The sequence below is a fragment of the Caretta caretta genome, chromosome 22, assembly GCF_965140235.1.
Source record: "Caretta caretta isolate rCarCar2 chromosome 22, rCarCar1.hap1, whole genome shotgun sequence".
In the NCBI taxonomy this organism is placed as follows: Eukaryota; Metazoa; Chordata; order Testudines; family Cheloniidae; genus Caretta; species Caretta caretta.
The window spans coordinates 23,040,599-23,060,906 of record NC_134227.1 but is presented as its reverse complement, the minus strand read 5'-3'; the positions used below and the strand labels follow the sequence as shown (position 1 = coordinate 23,060,906).

The following is a 20,308-nucleotide window of genomic DNA, read 5'->3' as shown; positions in this document are numbered from 1 at the left end:
GCTGGGGGCCTAGGGTGCCCCAGCAAGACAGCTAATAGCAATGAGAACCGTTGTGCAACTCTCCCTCGCACCTCTGAGTCTGACCGTCGCTCCACCCCCTCCCCACACGACGTAACAATGGGTCCCAAGAGGACTGCTCAGGGACTGGGTCTTACAGTGAAATGCCCAGTTATGGGATGGTGCTGCAGCTCAGCACTGTAAAAACGGCCTAGAAGCAGAAGTGGAAAAATATTTTCCCTGGTGAGCACATATTTTCAGTGGAGTCCATTGAGTTGGCCCCTGCCCCCCATGGGGATTGTTTTATTTAATTGGGAGGACTAATTTTCCCGTTGTGGGCCCCCTTGTCTCACCAGAAGCAGGTGCCTCTGTCTCTTTAATGAAAAGTCCATGCAGCAGAGGAGTTTGCCCAGGATGACACCAGGTGCGCACTGTTGGGGTCTAAACGAGCATCGCACAACATGGGCTTTGCAATAATACCTGCGCAGGAAGCTGGGGAAGTTACTGCTCTGGCTTGAGGTTTTGTTTCATGCTGGCAGTTCACAGGGTAATGCAGCAGCAGATAGAGCTGGTGGGGGAGGGGGGGGGGGAGAAAGCTCTTTCAAACCAGAACTGCTAAGGCTTCCTTTTGTCCTTTTGTAAATACCTTTGGTCCCAGAGGATGCATAAGGGAGCCTGACCCTGCAGCACTGCTGCCTAGTTGGATAGCTGTTGCTCAAGGTGATTTACGTAACTAATGTGTTGGTTACACAGCCATGTTAGCATGTGAAAATGCAGCTCGGGCAAGTGAACAAACTGTGTGAGGAATCCACAGTTCGCATGGAAAGGTGGTGGGGATGAAGTTGGTTAAAGAGTTTTGTATGACTCATTGTTTCCTTATTTGGCTTTGTAAAAATCATTGTTGGAGTTGCCCGAAGGTGAGTCTGTAAATCATTCTCAGAGGCAATGGGCGAGGTGAAGGGGAACCCAAGTGCTGGCCAGCACATGGACAGGCCAAATTCAGATCTGGTGCACGCATGTACAAATTCACTGGCATTGCACAGGCCTGATGAGCCCCCTCCAGCTCTACACCAGCAAACAACAGAGCGTGAAAACAACAAATGTAGGGGCGGCAAAACAAAATGAACCCCAGAGTCATGATGGCGCAGGAAAGACAAACATGCATGTACTCTACATCCATCCACCTTGTCAGACACAGTGTTTGAAATGCAGCAATGTCCAGAGCAGCCATTCTGCATCATTATCACAACATCCAGTCCAATCACATGGGAGAGGGGAAGGGCATGAGCACCCTTGCAGTGTGTGGGCTGCATTTGCAGCTGACCTATTGAATGCATGCAGCACCCAGCCCAGTGTGATCAGCAGGTGCAATGCTGACCTTTAGAACATGTGACAAACCCCGATAAAGGACACTATGGCAAGCCACTTATGAGAGGAGAGCTGGAAATGAGCTAGTGTTAATTTCCTTCCCACTTAGGCAGCTGTTCATTACCTGGGCCTCCACTGCCATGGTTTATGATGCCAATACACTGTTGTCAGGGGCTGCTGCGGCAGGGGCCCCAGGTACGGAGTCAAATGCTAGCAGGGCATGCCCTGGTGCCACATGGTGTGGAGAACCAGTTGTGGTCTGCCGACTTCAGCGTGCCTGAGTGAGGGGAGCTTCATCCCCCTGTGTTGCGCCCCAGGGTGGCCTCCCCAGTCCCTCCCCCCGAACAGGAATCTGCTCCGCACTGTTTCCCTTGCTCCCTCCACAAATGCATTCTCAGAACTGACACAGACCCTGGGTTCCCTCTCACCCCACAGGACTCACTTCCCTCACCCCGGGTGACATGGCAAAGCTGGGGGGTGGGGGGGGATGTGTGGGTGGAGAAAGATGATCATTGAGAGACTTCTGAAGCTCCAGCTAGTTGGCTGAGCCAAGAGATGTTTAGGTGACTTGATCATGGTCTCCGGGTACGGTCTACGCTGCAGCTAGGAGCCTGCTTCCCTGGCTCAGGTAGACAGACATGCACTAGCTCTGTGCAAGCTATCAGGTTAAAAATTGCCATGTAGCTGTGGGAAGCATGGAGTGGCTTGGGCTAGCAGCCCAAGCATGTACCCAAGGGGTCTGCATGGATTTGTGTGGCCTACCTGAGCTACTGTCTGTGCTACCCCCACTAACTGCTAGTTTGAGTGTTCACTCAAGCAGAGCTAGTGCGTGGTGTGTCTATCTACCCGAGCCAGGAAGCAGGCTCCTGGCTGCAGAGTGAGGTATCCTGTAAGTACCTATGTGTGGAAGAGATCTCTGATGGTGGGGGGCTGTTCAGTGTAGCAGCCAAAGGAAGAACAAGATTCACTGTCTGGAAGCTGGAACTAGACAAATTCAAACTAGAAAGAAGGTGTAAATGTATCACGCTGCGGAGAATTCACCACTGGAACAACTTACCCGATGTGCAGGAAGAATAGCAAATATGGCAGGCAAATTGCTTGGCTTAACAGAAATCTTTGATGAGCTTAAACACAAAAAGGAAGCTTACAAGAAGTGGAAAATCAGACAGATGACTAGGGAGGAGTATAAAAATATTTCTCAAGCATGCAGGGGTGTAATCAGGAAGGCCGAAGCAGGTTAAGGACTATTTAGAAAAGTTGGACATGCACAAGTCCATGGATCCGGATCTAATGCATCCACGGATGCTGAGGGAGTTGGCTGATGTGATTGCAGAGCCATTGGTCATTATCTTTGAAACCTCGTAGCGATCGGGGGAGGTCCCGGACGATTGGAAAAAGGCAAATATAGTGCCCATCTATTAAAAAGGAAAGAAGGAGAATCTGGGGAACTACAGATCAGTCAGCCTCACCTCCGTCCCTGGAAAAATCATGGAAGAGGTCCTCAAGGAATCAATTTTGAAGCACTTGAAGGAGAGGAAGGTGATCAGAAACAGTTAACATGGATTCACCAAGGGTAAGTCATGCCTGACCAACCTGATTTCCTTCTATGATGAGATAACTGGCTCTGTGGATATGGGGAAAGCGGTGGATGTGATACACCTTGACCTTAGCAAACCTTTTGATATGGTCTCCCACAGTATTCTTGCCAGCAAGTTAAAAAAAGTATGGATTGGATGAATGGACTATAATGCGGATAGAAAGCTGGCTTGATTGTCGGGATCAGTGGGTAGTGATCAATGGCTTGATGTCTAGTTGGTAGCCGGTATCAAGCGGAGTGCCCCAGGGGTCTGTTCTGGGACTAGTTTTGTTCAACATCTTCATTAATGATCTGGATGATGGGATGGATTGCACTCTCAGCAAGTTCGCGGATGACACTAAGCTGGGGGGAGGGATAGGGTCCAGAGTGACCTAGACAAATTGCAGGATTGGGCCAAAAGAAATCTGTTGAGGTTCAACAAGGAAAAGTGCAGAGTCCTGCACTTAGGAAGGAAGAATCCCATGCACCGCTACAGGCTGGGCACCGACTGGCTAAGCAGCAGTTCTGCAGAAAAGGACCTAGGGGTTACTGTGGATAAGAAGCTGGATATGAGTCAGCAGTGTGCCCTTGTTGCCAAGAAGGCTAACGGCATATTGGGCTGTATTAGTAGGAGAGTTGCCAGCAGATCAAGGGACATGATTATTCCCCTCTATTTGGCACTGGTGAGGCCACATGTGGAGTATTTCGTCCAGTTTCGGTCCCCCCACTACAGAAGGGATGTGGACAAATTGGAGAGAGTCCAGCAACGGGCAACGGAAATCATTAGGGGGCTGGGGCACATGACTTATGAGGAGAGGCTGAGGGAACTGGGGTTATTTTGTCTGCAGAAGAGAAGAGTGACGGGGGATTTGATAGCAGCTTTCAGCTACCTGAAGGAGGGTTCCAAAGAGGATGGGGCTCGGCTGTTCTCAGTGGTGGCAGATGACAGAACAAGGAGCAATGGCTTGACAAAGCCCTGGCTGGGATGATTTAGTTGGGGATTGGTCCTGCTTTGACCAGGGGGTTGGACTAGATGACCTCCTGGGGTCTCTTCCAACCCTAATCTTCTTTGATTCTATGACGGGGGATGTGGGGGGGAGAGGTTCTCCAGCCATGCAGTGGGAGAGGTCGGGATGAATGGTCGTCATGGTCCCGTCTGCAACAAAGATTAGGAAATTGTGCCTTGCAGCTAGAGTCTGGGTGTGCAAAGGGCCCAAGCAGCCCTGATTTGCATTATTAATAATAATGGCTTGCAGAGTTATTGCACTTTAAGTCAATATTTAGGAAAGTCCTTCCATAGGTCAACAAGCACAAGAGAATTTCATCTTTATTTTCTTTATGTTACAACACAGAAAGAATTTAGGCAGATGGAAAACCTGCTGTGCCCTGAAGAACCCACCCGATCTGCTGCATCTCTCAACATCTGTGAAATGGCAACAGGCAAGGGCGTGGAAGATGACTGTATTAATTTTTGAATGTTAAAGATCTCGCTATGGGTTTGGTGGTTATTGTGCTGCTGTCTAACAAGTACTAAACAGTAATTAGAAAGGTCCGTCACTCTTTGGCTGCAGGAACCAAAGACAATGGCTGTAGAAAGTAGGTGTTAATTCCTTTGATGTTCACTTCCACCACTCAGAGCAGGAAACCTGCCTTACCAATGATTGTACTTAGGGGACAAATGCAGCAGCACCATAAAAACTGATGGAGAGGACATGTAGGAAAGCAAGTCCTCCTGGGTCAGATCTCAGCAGGTGAGGGACGTCTCAGCTCTCATGGGCCCTGTTGGGTCAGAGCTGCATAACAGCTGAAGACAGGAAGTGAAGAAATATGCTTGGTGCAACTGAAACTGCAGAAGGGGTTGAGCAAATGCAGGATGTAGTTACCGAGTGGAATTTGGCCAGGTAACCTTGGCTCACCCCCACAACTCTTCCAGAAAGTGCCATGGGACCTTCAGTGACAAGAAGTGGTCTGGTTCTGAGTCTTATGGGAGTGAATTGTCTATGTCCTGGAAAAAGACATCTCCTTGGTGGGGGTTGCTTGAGCACTGACTCAGTGTAAAGAGAGACACTGAATCACCAGTCCCACCTCTTCAGATATCCTAGGCTTTCCTGGTACTCTCTCTTCCAAGGACTGTCCACGCCAGTTTTTGCCAGAGCTGATACAATCACAGAGTGGATAAGATCATAGCCTGTGGTTGTGTGGCTTCCACCTAAGTTAAAGAAACATTCTCTGAATGAGGATACTCAATAGCTGCTCTCTATGGCAATGGAGCCTAAAAAGCAATAACTTGTCCATGAGACAAGTTACACACTGAAGAGAAGCTGAAGACTTTGGCTATCTCTAAGGCTGCAAGTCTTTCACAGAGGTCATGGAAGTCATGGATTTCATGACTTTCTAGGACCTCCATGATTTCTGGAGCAGCCCGGGTGGCTGACCCCAAGGCCCCCCCGAGCAGCTGGGGTGGCCCCGGGGCCAACCGCACCAGCTGCTGCTTGGGGGGCTCCAGGCAATTAATCCTGGGCCCCAGAGCAGTGGCCTGGGAGCAGCAGCAGCCCCCCGGGCCGCCGGCTCCCCAGGAGCAGCAGCGTCCCCCAGAAACCTCTCCCTCCCAGAACAGCAGCATCCACAGGAGCGCCCCTCCCCTCCCCAGCACCTAAGATTTAGATGGGGTATTTTTAGTAAAAGTCGTGGACAGGTTACAGGTAATAACCAAAAAGTGGCGGCCTGTGACCCGTCCACAACTTTTACTAAAAATACCCGCAACTAAATCGTAGCCTTAGTTATCACCAAGCCATTTGCTGCATTCCCCTGTGGCTGCCTGCCCACAAACCCATAGCAACAGCATGCTTTACAGTGCCTCCATTTCAGGGGATCCCAGAGACTCGAATGGTACTTACCTGGACCATGATGCTGTGTGGAAGGGCCTCCCAGGGCCAGAGACTGATCACATTCTGCGGGGAGATAAAGGGTGTTAGCACAGACCTCTTCTTCAGTCCCGAGGCACTGGGAAGGACTGCCCTTGGTCTGGGATCAGTGTCCAGAAGGAAGCCTCAACCATCCAGTGCACAGAGAAGCTGAATCTGCACAGCCCTGCAGCTTGTGGCATCACTGATTCCTGTGCAAGCAGCTTTCGGATCTGGAAGTGTTTTCAGCCCACTTTCCAACTGACAATGCAAGGCGTTTTATTCTAATTACAGTGCATCTTAGCTCGGAAACCTGCATGCTGGTCACACGTCACAGCACCCTTCGCAGGGAGTGGCATCTGGGAGTTTGGATAGTGGACCAAATGCAGGGGGACTGTCATGGGCAAAGTTCTGGGCTTCTCTACTATAGCTAAGAGCTGGGTAAAAAAAATGCCATTTGAGGGGGGGATTTCAAATTAGGAATTAAAAAGTCACTTCCAGCTCACATTCTTCCATTTTCAAAACCTGTTTTTGATCAAATTTTCGGTTTCCAAAAACTGAAACATGGCAATTTTTAATGAAGACTGACAGTTTTCACTGACAAATATTTGGTTTCCGGTTTCTCAAGGGAAAAACAGAAAACTTAAAACAAAATTAAAATTTCCCATGAAATTGTTTGGTCCAAAAGCCATTTTGTATATACTTTTGGGATGGGGGGGGGACCCTGCTCAGCTCTGCTCTAGAATTCTTGTGAATCAGCACAATCCCAGCTGTGCACCACGGACCAGGAAGTTCTATATAACCTGTGAGCAAACCAGAGGCCAGTCCCTACGGTAGCTGAAATGACTGCAGGATTGGCATTCAGATCATGTGGAATTCCCACTCCTGTACAGCTGAGTCAAGAGGCTAGAGGGAACCAGGTTGGGTGACTGAGTTTGCAGAATCATATGAGCCACATATGGAGGATCAAAACCAAAGAGAATGTTCATCCCAATCCCTGCAGGGAGAAACCCGCTGCTGCTTTCCTCTACACTCCAGACACCCTGGCTCCACCCTTGGCTTTCCAGTGAGAGCATTTGGGGTGGGTAGGGAGCTGGATGAAAAGAGGGTTGCAGTGTGAATGGGAGGGAGGAACCCCGGGGAAATGGCAGAACAACGGGGGACTCAGAGGGCATGACTCCCCACCCCCTTGCTCTTGCATTATCATCGTTTACACAGGGCTGTGAAACGCTACCCAATCCAAATTCCCCAGGAGGAACATTCCAGCCACACTTTGCACAGCTGTAAGTGACTGCAGGAGGGGCAGGCCATGGGGGATCTGGCCAACAGAGTGTCAGGAAAGGGTCTGAAATGCTGCCCTTAACTGGCTCCCTTCTCTCGCCACGCAGTGTTTGCCCGAGATCACACAGCAACATGGGAGCGACTCTTCTCCGCGTAATGCAGCCAGCCCACTGCTCCCTGGAGGGACTGGGGACAGCTCCCCATTGGCATGTGGAGTCGAGAGGCCACTCTCATAGTGTCCTGTTGCAGCAGAGATTGGTCACCCCAGTTCTTCCTGCTTCTGTCATAGGACGTTGCTCGGAGATATGGTTTGTTCCTCTGTCAGAAATGGACCATCACATCGTTCCACAGGAGCCAGGGTAGTGAATATTGTCACTGAACGTTTAAACTAGCAGGAAGGTTCACAGGTAACAGCTACCCATTAGGTTCCATTTTCTCCTCCAGCTGTGGCTTTTGGAGTGACAAAGGAATGTGGGTCGGGAGAGGGAGGGGTCTTTTGACAAAATCTCCCAAGAGATAAGGGCCCTGATTCTCCTCTGCAATCTGCTCCTGCCTTTAGCTCAGGATGAAAGGTGTGGGAAGGAGCCATGTTTGTGTCTCCCATATTCTGGGGCAGTGGGAGGGCCTACTCAGACCCCTGGTGTAACTGAGAGAAGTCTCAGGGATGTTCTAATTTATACTGTTTCCCATGCCTCCCTGTGGCTTGTGGGCAGCACAGAATAGCCAGAGATCTGTGTCTCACAGCTGGAAACCTCAGGTTGGTCTGTGCTGCTGTGCAGGAGCTGGGTCCCTTTCTCCCAGGTTGGCAATAAGTGATCAGGCGAAGAGGCGTGACATGACAGCACCTGCTTTGTGTCCTCTGAGTCAGACTCTCCAGCTAGGAGCCTTACGAGTGTGACCTCACGCCCATGGGAGTTCACTTGAAACTGGGCTGCTCTCAGGGGAAGGCAATTAAGGGGAGGATTGGGGTGGCTCTGAGCTCAGGGAGAACATTTGCGAGCCACTCAATGTGAGACTTGCCTTGAACAGACCATCTCTGAATGGAATAAAACCTCCGAGGGTCCCACAGGCTTTGAGTGTCACTGCCCATAACAGATTATCTGGCTACTCACTAGGGGTGTCCGGGAATTGTTCTTCCAGAAAGATACGTCCGACCCTGTGGTGAGAACTAGGACCCCTGCCAGGTTCCTACCAAGTTTCTGTTGCCTCTGTATAAAGACACCCCTGCCCAGCTGTCAGGAGCAGGCAGGACTGGCTGATGGGCCGGATTGTAAAAGGCAGATATTTTTACACTACCTACTGGGTAATTGGAAACAAACAGCCAGCAGAGCTGAATGACAGGTCAGGCCGGTTTTCCTCTGTCAATTACCCTGGCAGTTACCACACAGGTGCGAGCGCAGACAGACTTCCTGCTCCATTCCCGCAGAACTGCCTGCTCTCTTTGGATCCGACACTCTCCAGAAAACCATGGAGTTGGCGGCACTGTGATCCCTGGACTCCAGCCCTGGTGGCGGCCATGGAACGGGACAGCTATCTGGTAAGCTAGCTCCTCCAGCTCCTTGCAGAGTTAGCAATGCAGGGAAGTAGCCTCCCTGAGATCAGTGTTTAATTAACGAGCTGCTTTGTTTGCATGACAGGTAATTTCTGGGGGGGAACCTGGGTTTGTTTTTCTGCCCATTCTGTAGGACGTTCCTCTCCAGGCAGCATTTTTGTAAGAGATGGGAGAATTTGATGGCGTAGGGAGGGAATCATGACTTCTGGGTTCTATTCCCTGACACCGACCATCACTGCTCCATGCCTCAGTTTCCCCATTGGTAAAAGGGGCAGGATAATAGTTACCTCCCTCAGAAGGCGCTTTAAGGCTTAACGAGTGTTTGCCAAGAAGATGGTGGCATTGTGCTAGCGAAGGGGATCTTACTTTTAACTCAGTGGCATTGATATTTCATGGTGAAATAGACCAAGACCTCATGGAAGTGCAAGGACCAGGGAAAAGGCCAAATGCTTGGCTAGTGTAAATTCACCCTGCTCTGGTGAAGTCAATGGAGCAGCACCAATGTGCTCCCACAGAGTATGTGGTCCTGTGTTTGGTACAGAGAGGCAGTGTGATCTGAGCATGGGGCTGGGAGCCAGGAACTCCTGAGTCCTGAGCTCTCCACTCCTGCTGCCCATTTCTAATTATGATTTTCACCCTCTTAGCCAGGGGTTCTCAAACTGGGGGTTGGGACCCCTCAGGGGGTCACGAGGTTATTACATGGGGGGTCGCGAGCTGTCAGCCTCCACCCAAACCCCACTTTGCATCCAGCATTTATAATGGTGTTAAATATATAAAAGTGTTTTTAATTTATAAGAGGGGGGAGAGTCGCACTCAGAGGCTTGCTGTGTGAAAGGGGTCCCCAGTACAAAACTTTGAGAACCACTGCTCTTAGCAGAAAACATCCAACAATCGTCTCTCCTCTTTCTGGCCTTCTCCCTTTCTGTCTGGCGAGCAGTGACCACGGTCCTCTGTGCACGGTACCAAGCGGAAAGAACCAGCCTCTTGGGTGAACAGCTGCATCGACTTCGACTGAGGCACAGTAGGTTCCTTGTTGTGGTGAAACCTCCCTGTCTGTGCCCCGGCCTCAGCCCCTGGGCGTTGGCCCCACTCTGCAGGTGGCGGACCTTAGCCCCGCTGCTGGGCATGCATAGGCCCCGTGGCAGTGGCAGAAAGTGCAGCAAGGAGGAAAGGGCAGGCTGGACTTTGCCTGTGACAGTGCTGAGCTGCAATAGAACACACCCCCTGTGCTCAGGGGACTTGTTCCATTTAACCAAGAGAAGGTTATGGGGTGACTGGATCATTAGGGCCAACATGGACCTGAAGAAATAGTGAGTTCTTTGATCTAGCAGAGAAAGGTCCAGCACGAGCCAATGGCTGGGAATTGACGAAATCAGACGGGAAATAAAATGCAGGTTTTAACAGCGAGGGTAATGAACCCTTGGAGCAACTCACCTGGAGGTGGTAGGTTTTCCAGCATGGCCATTTTTAAATCAAGAAGGGGTGTTTTCTAAACAGTCAGCTCTAGCTCCGACAGGAGTGACTGCAGGCAAGGCCGAGGGCCTGTGCTAGGCAGGAGGTAGATGATCACCGGGGTCCCTTATGGCTCTATAATCGATGACTCTAGGATCCCAGGGCGTGCTGACAGCACTCACCATCCTTCGTGCTGGTGCAGCAAGTACACCCCTCCTATGTGCTGGGGAGGGACAGCCACTTCTGGAGCTCCTCCTGGGCCAATGTAGCTTCCCGCTGCCCAGTATCAATCCCGCAGTCTGGCCTAAGCTGAGTCCAGGTCTGAGTGACGTTAGAAGGCGAGGGAAGAGCAGCACCTTTGCAAAATCAGGCCAGTCATTTGGACACCCACATATCAAGTAAATTACCTAACTTCAGGCAGTCACATTGGGCAATTTTGGCTTACCCTCTAGTTGAGAAAGCATGGACCTGGGAGTCAGGAATCCTGAGGGCTGATCTCAGCTCTGCTGCTGACTCATTGCAGGACCTTGGGTAAGCCCCTTCCCTGTGTCAGTTTCTCCATCTGTAGAGTGGGTGGAAGGGTGCTCACTCCCTTTACAGAGGGCTTTGAGATTTGTGGATGAGGGGCTTGTCTCACTGACTTGCAGGAATCCGTTTCTGACCTGCTCCAGCTGACTCAACACAGAACCAACGTTTTAGCCTTGCAGAACTTCCCTTAATATGTCAGCATTATTCCCTTCTTTGTGCTGGCATCTTCTAAAGCATCTGGTCTCTAAGTGTCCGACCAGATTTCAAAGAGGAGAAGTCACTGTGACTGATGGCCATGTTCCTTGCTCAGAATCCCAGAGCCTGGGTGCTAAATAGACCCCTGCCTGTCCCAGGGTACTTGACAGCATCAGAGGAAAAATCCAAGATAGCATTGCAGAATCAAGCATGCTTGGTTTTGCTTCGTCACACCACAGGTTTTGGTTCATTATAAACTGTCTATGTTCTGACCTCAACTTCCTCCTATGATAGTGCATGAGAAGGGATCATTTGTTTATATTCACAATGGGTAAAACTCTGGCCAGCACAGGGGCCTACTGACCACTTAATCCCATCCTGCAGATGCAAGTGAGGCATAAACCTTGTGCTGGCTCTGCAGTGGGAGGAATTTTGCCAATTGCTAGGCAGTCAGTAGTGTCACTATTATTATGTTAATGCACTATTTATCAGGCTCCAGCCGCACTGTGCAAGCCCCTGTTTACACTCTAGCTCAGAGAAAGGCAAATGAGTTCAGAGGCTCACAGCAGATTGTGTGATGATCCGGGGAATAGGAAAGAAGAAGAGCAGATAGTTAGGCAGCTCATTTCAACTAATTCAAAACCGCATGGGTTGTTTGATCTGCCACCGATCTCATTCCTCTTATGCGACTGCTACTTAAATGATTCCTGTGACTTTCTGTTTCTAAAGCCCTTTGGTGGTGTCCTTTCATTTTGAATTAAACACCCACTCTGAAGGTGCAGACAATTTCTAACTGTCTCTTGCATCTGCCTTCCTGTCATTGTTTGATTCTGAACACTGGGCTTCGGCCCATACTCTCCCTCTGTGGCGGGTCTCCCTACCTTGTGAACTTCATGTTAGGGACATGGCAGATTGTTTCTCACTTGCAGTCTTTAAGTCAAGATGAGATTTCTTTTGAAAAGCTACACTATTGCTCAAGCAAAAGTTCTGGGACTGAGGCAGGAATTACTGGGTGAGGTTCTCTGGCTTGTGCTAAGCAACAGGGCAGCCTGGATTTTACCATTATGGTCCCTTCTGGCCTTAACATCTATGAATCTACATTGCTGACGTGCTCCAGTTTTAATTCAAAGAGTAAAACTGGAGAGGGGCAAACAGTTAATAAAGTGCTGCTCGTGTATGTATCTCCCCCTGCCCCCCATCTCCAGGAACAGGGCACACAATGAGAATCAAGAACTGTCAAGAAATCGGTTTGCAAAATATCAGGAAATTCAGCAGAAAATTATTCTACCAGCTCTACTTCAAACCTCTTGGGCCTGATCCTCTGCTGAGTCAGTGGTGCTGGGCGGATTGACAACAGCGAGGATCTGGCCCGTTAGTTTTCTAGTTTCTCTCCTCCTTGTTTCTATCCCAACGTTTTGTGCACAGCACATGAATACTTGGTACAGCCATTTATTAAATTTGCAGTGGCCTCCTGAAATTGGCTTGTACTTTGGATGGAAGATTCAGCCCTGCAGCAGGACCTCAGTAACAGGTTTGGCTCAAACCACACTCACACTTGAGATCGGCCCTTTGTGCATTACCCAGCACACTTTTTCAGTGGCCAGCAACTCTCACTCCATGTTGTCTGGGTGACAGAAGACAGCACAAGCCCCTTGTGCTACTTAAGTCCCACTTAAACCTTCCTTCACCTGGTACACAGAGATGACCTTTTTTTGCTCTCTCTGGATGTCTGGTCTGCCACAAGTCCCACCTCCAATGAACCCAACGAGACAATACAGGAACTCCCACCCGAGCTTTGCTCATGGGACTGCAAGGAGCTCCGGCTGTGCAGAAAATGGGTTTAGCTGAGCGTGGACCTTTTTGAAATTCAGGCCCCTGTTGCTCCTGGTTAGCCACACTATTCTGGGGGAGGATCTGAGAAGGGAGGCTGGTTATTTCAGTGGAATTAAAAATAGCTCAGCCCCTGGGCCACTCCGTGACATACCAAGTCCTGTGGGAAATGACAGTAAGGCAAACTTGCCCTTCTTCTCCTCCACTCCAGGAGTGTGAAAGCCTCAGGAGGGGCACAGGTAGGAAGTGACCTCTCTGCTCCTCTGTGTGTTTTTGGGGGAAGGGCAGAGAGCCACTCACGGCCCACCTTTCTCACCCTACTCGGGATCCTGACTCACAGCTTGCTTAATCCTTGGCTGCTCACTGGTTGTGCTGATGGTGTAGGGATTAGCTGGTCAGGAGTGATGCTGAGGTCACCGCGGTAGCAGTCGCACATAGAGACTCTTAGGTCTCTGTAGAGAAGGACGGGGCCTCTCTTCCCTATTGAGGGAACAACCCCCAGTGTGCTGCTGGCTCTGTCTGGGCGAGGGTTTGCGCCCCCCCACCCCCCTCCGGCCTCACGCAGATGCTTAGCTCATGCACTGAAGCATGAGGCTTGACTGGCCTTATTGCTGTTAGCTTAAGACCTGACCATTGCTTACTGAAGTCAGCAGGAGTCTTTCTATTGATTTCAATGGGCATTGGATCGGGGCCTCAGATGCCTGTACGTGTTACTGAAGGAGGCAGTGTGGTCTGATGGGACTGAAAGCCAAGAATCCCAGAGAGCTCTGCTCCCAGATCTGCAGGGCAAGTCCCTCTGGCTAACATTTTAAAGGGTGACCATGCAAGTTTGGGTGCTCAGTCTGAGACACTCAGATTTAAGGAGGCGCTGAGCACTCACAACTCCGGCTGGAGCCCATGGGGCCTGTGGGGTGCTCAGCATCCCTAGCAATCTGGCTTTGGTGCACCACGCTGAGCCCCCAAAATTAGCCACTGCTTTTGAAAATGTTGACACTAACTTCTCTGTGCCTCACTGTCCTCCCCAGTGAGGCACTGGCTGTGAGCCACTGGGGTTGGTCATTAGAATTGTCGTAACGTGAGCCATGGTTTAAAAACCCACCCACAATCTTTCAGTCAGTGACCTGTTGTGCAGTGAATTCCATGGGCAGGCTAGACACTGGGTGAACCAGCATTACTGCTGTGTGTTGTACGTAGACTGCCCGTGTTCTGGGATGGGCAGCTTTCACTCCACCTTTCATCATTTTGTGTCGCTCAGTTAAATCCCCTTGACGAGTTTTTAAAGGGACAGCAAGACCCACAAACACCACACGGTACAACCAGATTTAAGGGGACTTCAGTCAATGGCCTGGCTCAGCCATGTAACATTGGAAGAGACCTCCAAAAGGTTGGGATTGTGGGGCCTGATCCAAAGCCCATTGAAGTCAAGGCTAAAGGGGAAAGGCTCCCATTTAGATTAAGAGGCCTGAACAGAACAGCTCTCAGGTACAGGGCAGGGCTCAAGAAGGAGGCACCCCTTCATTTTAAGAGTGTTGCAAGAGTGGTGTAAGTAGAGTGGAGCAAAATTTTTTGGCCAAAACGTTTTCTGAATTTGTGTCATTTTTCACTGAATTGCTTAAAAGAAACAAACAAAACAAATTCCAAAAAAGTCAAAATATTTTGATGTTTTGATCTGAAAGGATTTCTGGTTCAGAAGTTTCCTTCAGTTGTATCTAAAAAATGTCAAAATGTTAAGAAAAGCTAAAAATCCAAACGAGACACTTCGGTTGACCCAAAACAAGATTTTTTTTCAGCATTATGATTTGCCAAAAATTTCATTTTCAAGTTGACCCAAAACATTTTTTACAATTTTTCTGAATTGCCAGAGAACTGACAAATCAGTCATTCACCTTCTGGAAGTGATAAGTGTAGGCAAGCCGAGAGCCCTGTCCCAGCAGTTTTTTGTGATGTTGTTGTACTCCACCAATGAGAAAAAAGAGAAAATAGTCTGATTGTAGGTGGGGTAGGGATATCTGTGGTGACTCACCCAAGGAAGCTAAATATTACATTTTAACAAAGGGCTTGAAGGTATTTACTGAGTCTACAGTGAAATGTGACAGCCTTTCAATGCACTCATGAAAGAATCTGCTATTCCCATAGCAAATTGGGCAAAACTAGGCTAAATAAAACCCTAAATAAGAAAATTCAGCTGGAATCAGGGTAATATATTAACTGCATTATAAGCTCTTGTGATTTCATCATGAGTCTCAGGCTGTTCGGTGGTTTTCTTCAAGCCCAAGCTCCTGCAGTCATGTGAATACACCAGCATCTCAGTTTACATTGTTTAAAAAAGGAAGTTCCTGGTTGTGGAGACAAGCTTGAAAAAAGAAAAGGAGTACTTGTGGCACCTTAGAGACTAACCAATTTATTTGAGCATGAGCTTTCGTGAGCTACAGCTCACTTCATTAGACGCATACCGTGGAAACTGCAGAAGACATTATATACACACAGAGACCATGAAACAATACCTCCTCCCACCCCACTGTCCTGCTGGTAATAGCTTATCTAAAGTGACCAACAGGTGGGCCATTTCCAGCACAAATCCAGGTTTTCTCACCCTCCACCCCCCCACACAAATTCACTCTCCTGCTGGTGCTAGCCCATCCAAAGTGACAACTCTTTACATAATCAAGTCGGGCTATTTCCTGCATAGATCCAGGTTTTCTCACATCCCCCCCACCCCCATACACACACAAACTCACTCTCCTGCTGGTAATAGCTCATCTAAACTGACCACTCTCCAAGTTTAAATCCAAGTTAAACCAGAACATCTGGGGGGGGGGGGGGTAGGAAAAACAAGAGGAAACAGGCTACCTTGCATAATGACTTAGCCACTCCCAGTCTCTATTTAAGCCTAAATTAATAGTATCCAATTTGCAAATGAATTCCAATTCAGCAGTTTCTCGCTGGAGTCTGGATTTGAAGTTTTTTTGTTTTAAGATAGCGACCTTCATGTCTGTGATTGCGTGACCAGAGAGATTGAAGTGTTCTCCGACTGGTTTATGAATGTTCGCAAAAAGAAAAGGAGTACTTGTGGCACCTTAGAGACTAACCAATTTATTTGAGCATGAGCTTTCGTGAGCTACAGCTCACTTCATCAGATGTTTACCGTGGAAACTGCAGCAGACTTTATATACACACAGAGAATATGAAACAATACCTCCTCCCACCCCACTGTCCTGCTGGTAATAGCTTATCTAAAGTGATCAACAGGTGGGCCATTTCCAGCACAAATCCAGGTTTTCTCACCCTCCACCCCCCACACAAATTCACTCTCCTGCTGGTGCTAGCCCATCCAAAGTGACAACTCTTTACATAATCAAGTCGGGCTATTTCCTGCATAGATCAAGGTTTTCTCACATCCCCCCCACCCCCATACACACACAAACTCACTCTCCTGCTGGTAATAGCTCATCTAAACTGACCACTCTCCAAGTTTAAATCCAAGTTAAACCAGAACATCTGGGGGGGGGGGGTAGGAAAAAACAAGAAGAAACAGGCTACCTTGCATAATGACTTAGCCACTCCCAGTCTCTATTTAAGCCTAAATTAATAGTATCCAATTTGCAAATGAATTCCAATTCAGCAGTTTCTCGCTGGAGTCTGGATTTGAAGTTTTTTTGTTTTAAGATAGCGACCTTCATGTCTGTGATTGCGTGACCAGAGAGATTGAAGTGTTCTCCGACTGGTTTATGAATGTTATAATTCTTGACATCTGATTTGTGTCCATTTATTCTTTTACGTAGAGACTGTCCAGTTTGACCAATGTACATGGCAGAGGGGCATTGCTGGCACATGATGGCATATATCACATTGGTGGATGTGCAGGTGAACGAGCCTCTGATAGTGTGGCTGATGTTATTAGGCCCTGTGATGGTGTCCCCTGAATAGATATGTGGGCACAATTGGCAACGGGCTTTGTTGCAAGGATAAGTTCCTGGGTTAGTGGTTCTGTTGTGTGGTATGTGGTTGTTGGTGAGTATTTGCTTCAGGTTGCGGGGCTGTCTGTAGGCAAGGACTGGCCTGTCTCCCAAGACTTGTGAGAGTGTTGGGTCATCCTTTAGGATAGGTTGTAGATCCTTAATAATGCGTTGGAGGGGTTTTAGTTGGGGGCTGAAGGTGACCGCTAGTGGCGTTCTGTTATTTTCTTTGTTAGGCCTGTCCTGTAGTAGGTAACTTCTGGGAACTCTTCTGGCTCTATCAATCTGTTTCTTTACTTCTGCAGGTGGGTATTGTAGTTGTAAGAAAGCTTGACAGAGATCTTGTAGGTGTTTGTCTCTGTCTGAGGGGTTGGAGCAAATGCGGTTGTATCGCAGAGCTTGGCTGTAGACGATGGATCGTGTGGTGTGGTCAGGGTGAAAGCTGGAGGCATGCAGGTATGCCCCACAGTATGCCAACATTTTTATGGCTGATTTAGAACAACGCTTCCTCAGCTCTCGTCCCCTAAAGCCCCTACTCTACTTGCGCTATATTGATGACATCTTCATCATCTGGACCCATGGAAAAGAAGCCCTTGAGGAATTCCACCACGATTTCAACAATTTCCATCCCACCACCAACCTCAGCCTGGTCCAGTCCACACAAGAGATCCACTTCCTGGACACTACAGTGCTAATAAACAATGGCCACATAAACACCACCCTATACCGGAAACCTACTGACCGCTATTCCTACCTGCATGCCTCCAGCTTTCACCCTGACCACACCACACGATCCATCGTCTACAGCCAAGCTCTGCGATACAACCGCATTTGCTCCAACCCCTCAGACAGAGACAAACACCTACAAGATCTCTGTCAAGCTTTCTTACAACTACAATACCCACCTGCAGAAGTAAAGAAACAGATTGATAGAGCCAGAAGAGTTCCCAGAAGTTACCTACTACAGGACAGGCCTAACAAAGAAAATAACAGAACGCCACTAGCGGTCACCTTCAGCCCCCAACTAAAACCCCTCCAACGCATTATTAAGGATCTACAACCTATCCTAAAGGATGACCCAACACTCTCACAAGTCTTGGGAGACAGGCCAGTCCTTGCCTACAGACAGCCCCGCAACCTGAAGCAAATACTCACCAACAACCACATACCACACAACAGAACCACTAACCCAGGAACTTATCCTTGCAACAAAGCCCGTTGCCAATTGTGCCCACATATCTATTCAGGGGACACCATCACAGGGCCTAATAACATCAGCCACACTATCAGAGGCTCGTTCACCTGCACATCCACCAATGTGATATATGCCATCATGTGCCAGCAATGCCCCTCTGCCATGTACATTGGTCAAACTGGACAGTCTCTACGTAAAAGAATAAATGGACACAAATCAGATGTCAAGAATTATAACATTCATAAACCAGTCGGAGAACACTTCAATCTCTCTGGTCACGCAATCACAGACATGAAGGTCGCTATCTTAAAACAAACAAACTTCAAATCCAGACTCCAGCGAGAAACTGCTGAATTGGAATTCATTTGCAAATTGGATACTATTAATTTAGGCTTAAATAGAGACTGGGAGTGGCTAAGTCATTATGCAAGGTAGCCTGTTTCCTCTTGTTTTTTCCTACCCCCCCCCCCGCCCAGATGTTCTGGTTTAACTTGGATTTAAACTTGGAGAGTGGTCAGTTTAGATGAGCTATTACCAGCAGGAGAGTGAGTTTGTGTGTGTATGGGGGTGGGGGGGATGTGAGAAAACCTGGATCTATGCAGGAAATAGCCCGACTTGATTATATAAAGAGTTGTCACTTTGGATGGGCTAGCACCAGCAGGAGAGTGAATTTGTGTGGGGGGGTGGAGGGTGAGAAAACCTGGATTTGTGCTGGAAATGGCCCACCTGTTGATCACTTTAGATAAGCTATTACCAGCAGGACAGTGGGGTGGGAGGAGGTATTGTTTCATATTCTCTGTGTGTATATAAAGTCTGCTGCAGTTTCCACGGTATACATCTGATGAAGTGAGCTGTAGCTCACGAAAGCTCATGCTCAAATAAATTGGTTAGTCTCTAAGGTGCCACAAGTACTCCTTTTCTTTTTGCGAATACAGACTAACACGGCTGTTCCTCTGAAGCTTGAAAAAGTGACCCCTACAGGCTCTTAAGCCAGAGGGCAAATGGAAGGAACTCCAAAGATATGAATTTAAGCTGATCTCATGACTTTTTGGAGCCTGACTCACGATTTTTGAATGTTTGGGGTTGGCAGAACGGTATTAAGCGCTGGCTTGTCCGATGGCATGTCCCTTGCTTATGGCATACACCCTTCCTTTGCGATACTGTATGTTGTGTAGAGATGGGCATCAGAAAAATCCCAAAGGCCAACGGTTCAGGCTCAAACCTAACAGCTCAGGCTCACTTCCATCACAGTGATGTGTCCAATGCCCTTGAAAAGGTTAGTGCCCAGGATCTCAGATTAAACAATGGATGTCTGTCCTGATGATGGAATGGTTCTGCCTTCTTTCATTGGGTGAGTATTCTCCCTCACTCAACACCTCGCTGGGGAAGCAGCTGCTTTGGGTCAAGCCAGATCTTTCCAGGTCTGTTGCTTATGTCACGAATTAAGGTTTTGAGAGAGTTTCTGTGGGACAAATCATAAGTAAGCACTGAAAATGAGTGGAACCCCCCCAGGAGAAAGACCCCAAAGGATATAGCCCTTGCATTTTTCACATGGAGAAGGAACTATGAACTCAATGTTTATGAACCATAAACATCTGACTTGTTTCCCCTTTGCACGAACTATATCAAAAGGCTGACTCATAGCAAATTCTGGTGGTTGCTGCACCATTCCTGGGCTCCCTCCCTGCACAAGTGAAATTTTCTTTTTTGCAAGTTCTCTGTTGCATGTGACTTTTTTACTGCTAAAATTAGCCAGGGATTTAAAACAGAACCCACATTAGCAGCAAAACCAATGTTTGTTCTAAATTCAAAGCTCAGGCTCTCTCCAAGGAGAAATGGGGGAACATGACACACGTATGTGGATTAAATTAATAAAGCACTCAGGAGAGATGAATTTGGGTAGAGGAGATAAATATTTAGTCCCATATTCACACTGATCAGTTGTGACATAATTGCAGAGCAGCATTCCAGGGCTCAGGAAGTTTCGGGCTTGGAACACCAATTATGAAATGTTACTAAATAACAACTGGAAGTTACATTGGCATTTTCTGAATGAGTGACTCAGAGGACTTATATAATGATAGATACTCAGTTTCCAAACCTGGGTACATAAATTGGGGCACCTAATTCCTCACCTGGGTTCTCACATGGGCACTGAGACACTGGACAGGGAAACGAGCCACCAGTGACTGAGCTGAGTACCAAACATGTAATCAGATGCCCTGAGCTAGGTGATCAGCTTGGAAAATCTGGTTGTCAGCCTCCAAAAGGAGAAAAACCAGAATGATGCAGCGTGATTCTTTGCAGAGACGCTCAGCATTTTCCAGCTCAACAAGAGCTCTGGGAAGAGGCACCTCTTGGGCTTTCTTTGCCTCCATAAGCTGGCCCGTTGTACTCTGGAGGTACTTCTGCTGGGATGTTCGGCTGCCAAAGCCAGCCAGCTCCTTCGGGAAGCTCTGCTACTTGGATTTCCTG

The 20,308-nt window shown here is 48.4% G+C and overlaps 1 protein-coding gene across 2 annotated transcripts in view; it reads left to right on the top strand.

Annotated features, from left to right (window-relative positions):
- Window positions 1-8,436: 8,436 nt before the first annotated feature.
- Window positions 8,437-20,308, top strand: part of TMPRSS13 (transmembrane serine protease 13) — a 28,430-nt gene continuing 16,558 nt past the window's right edge. Inside the window, exons 1-2 of one of the 2 annotated variants that reach the window (XM_048827629.2) lie at window positions 8,437-8,662; window positions 9,615-9,698. The gene's annotated coding sequence lies outside the window, so the exon portion shown is untranslated. The remainder of the gene's footprint in view (window positions 8,663-9,614; window positions 9,699-20,308) is intronic. The other variant, XM_048827630.2, reaches the window with a different exon arrangement.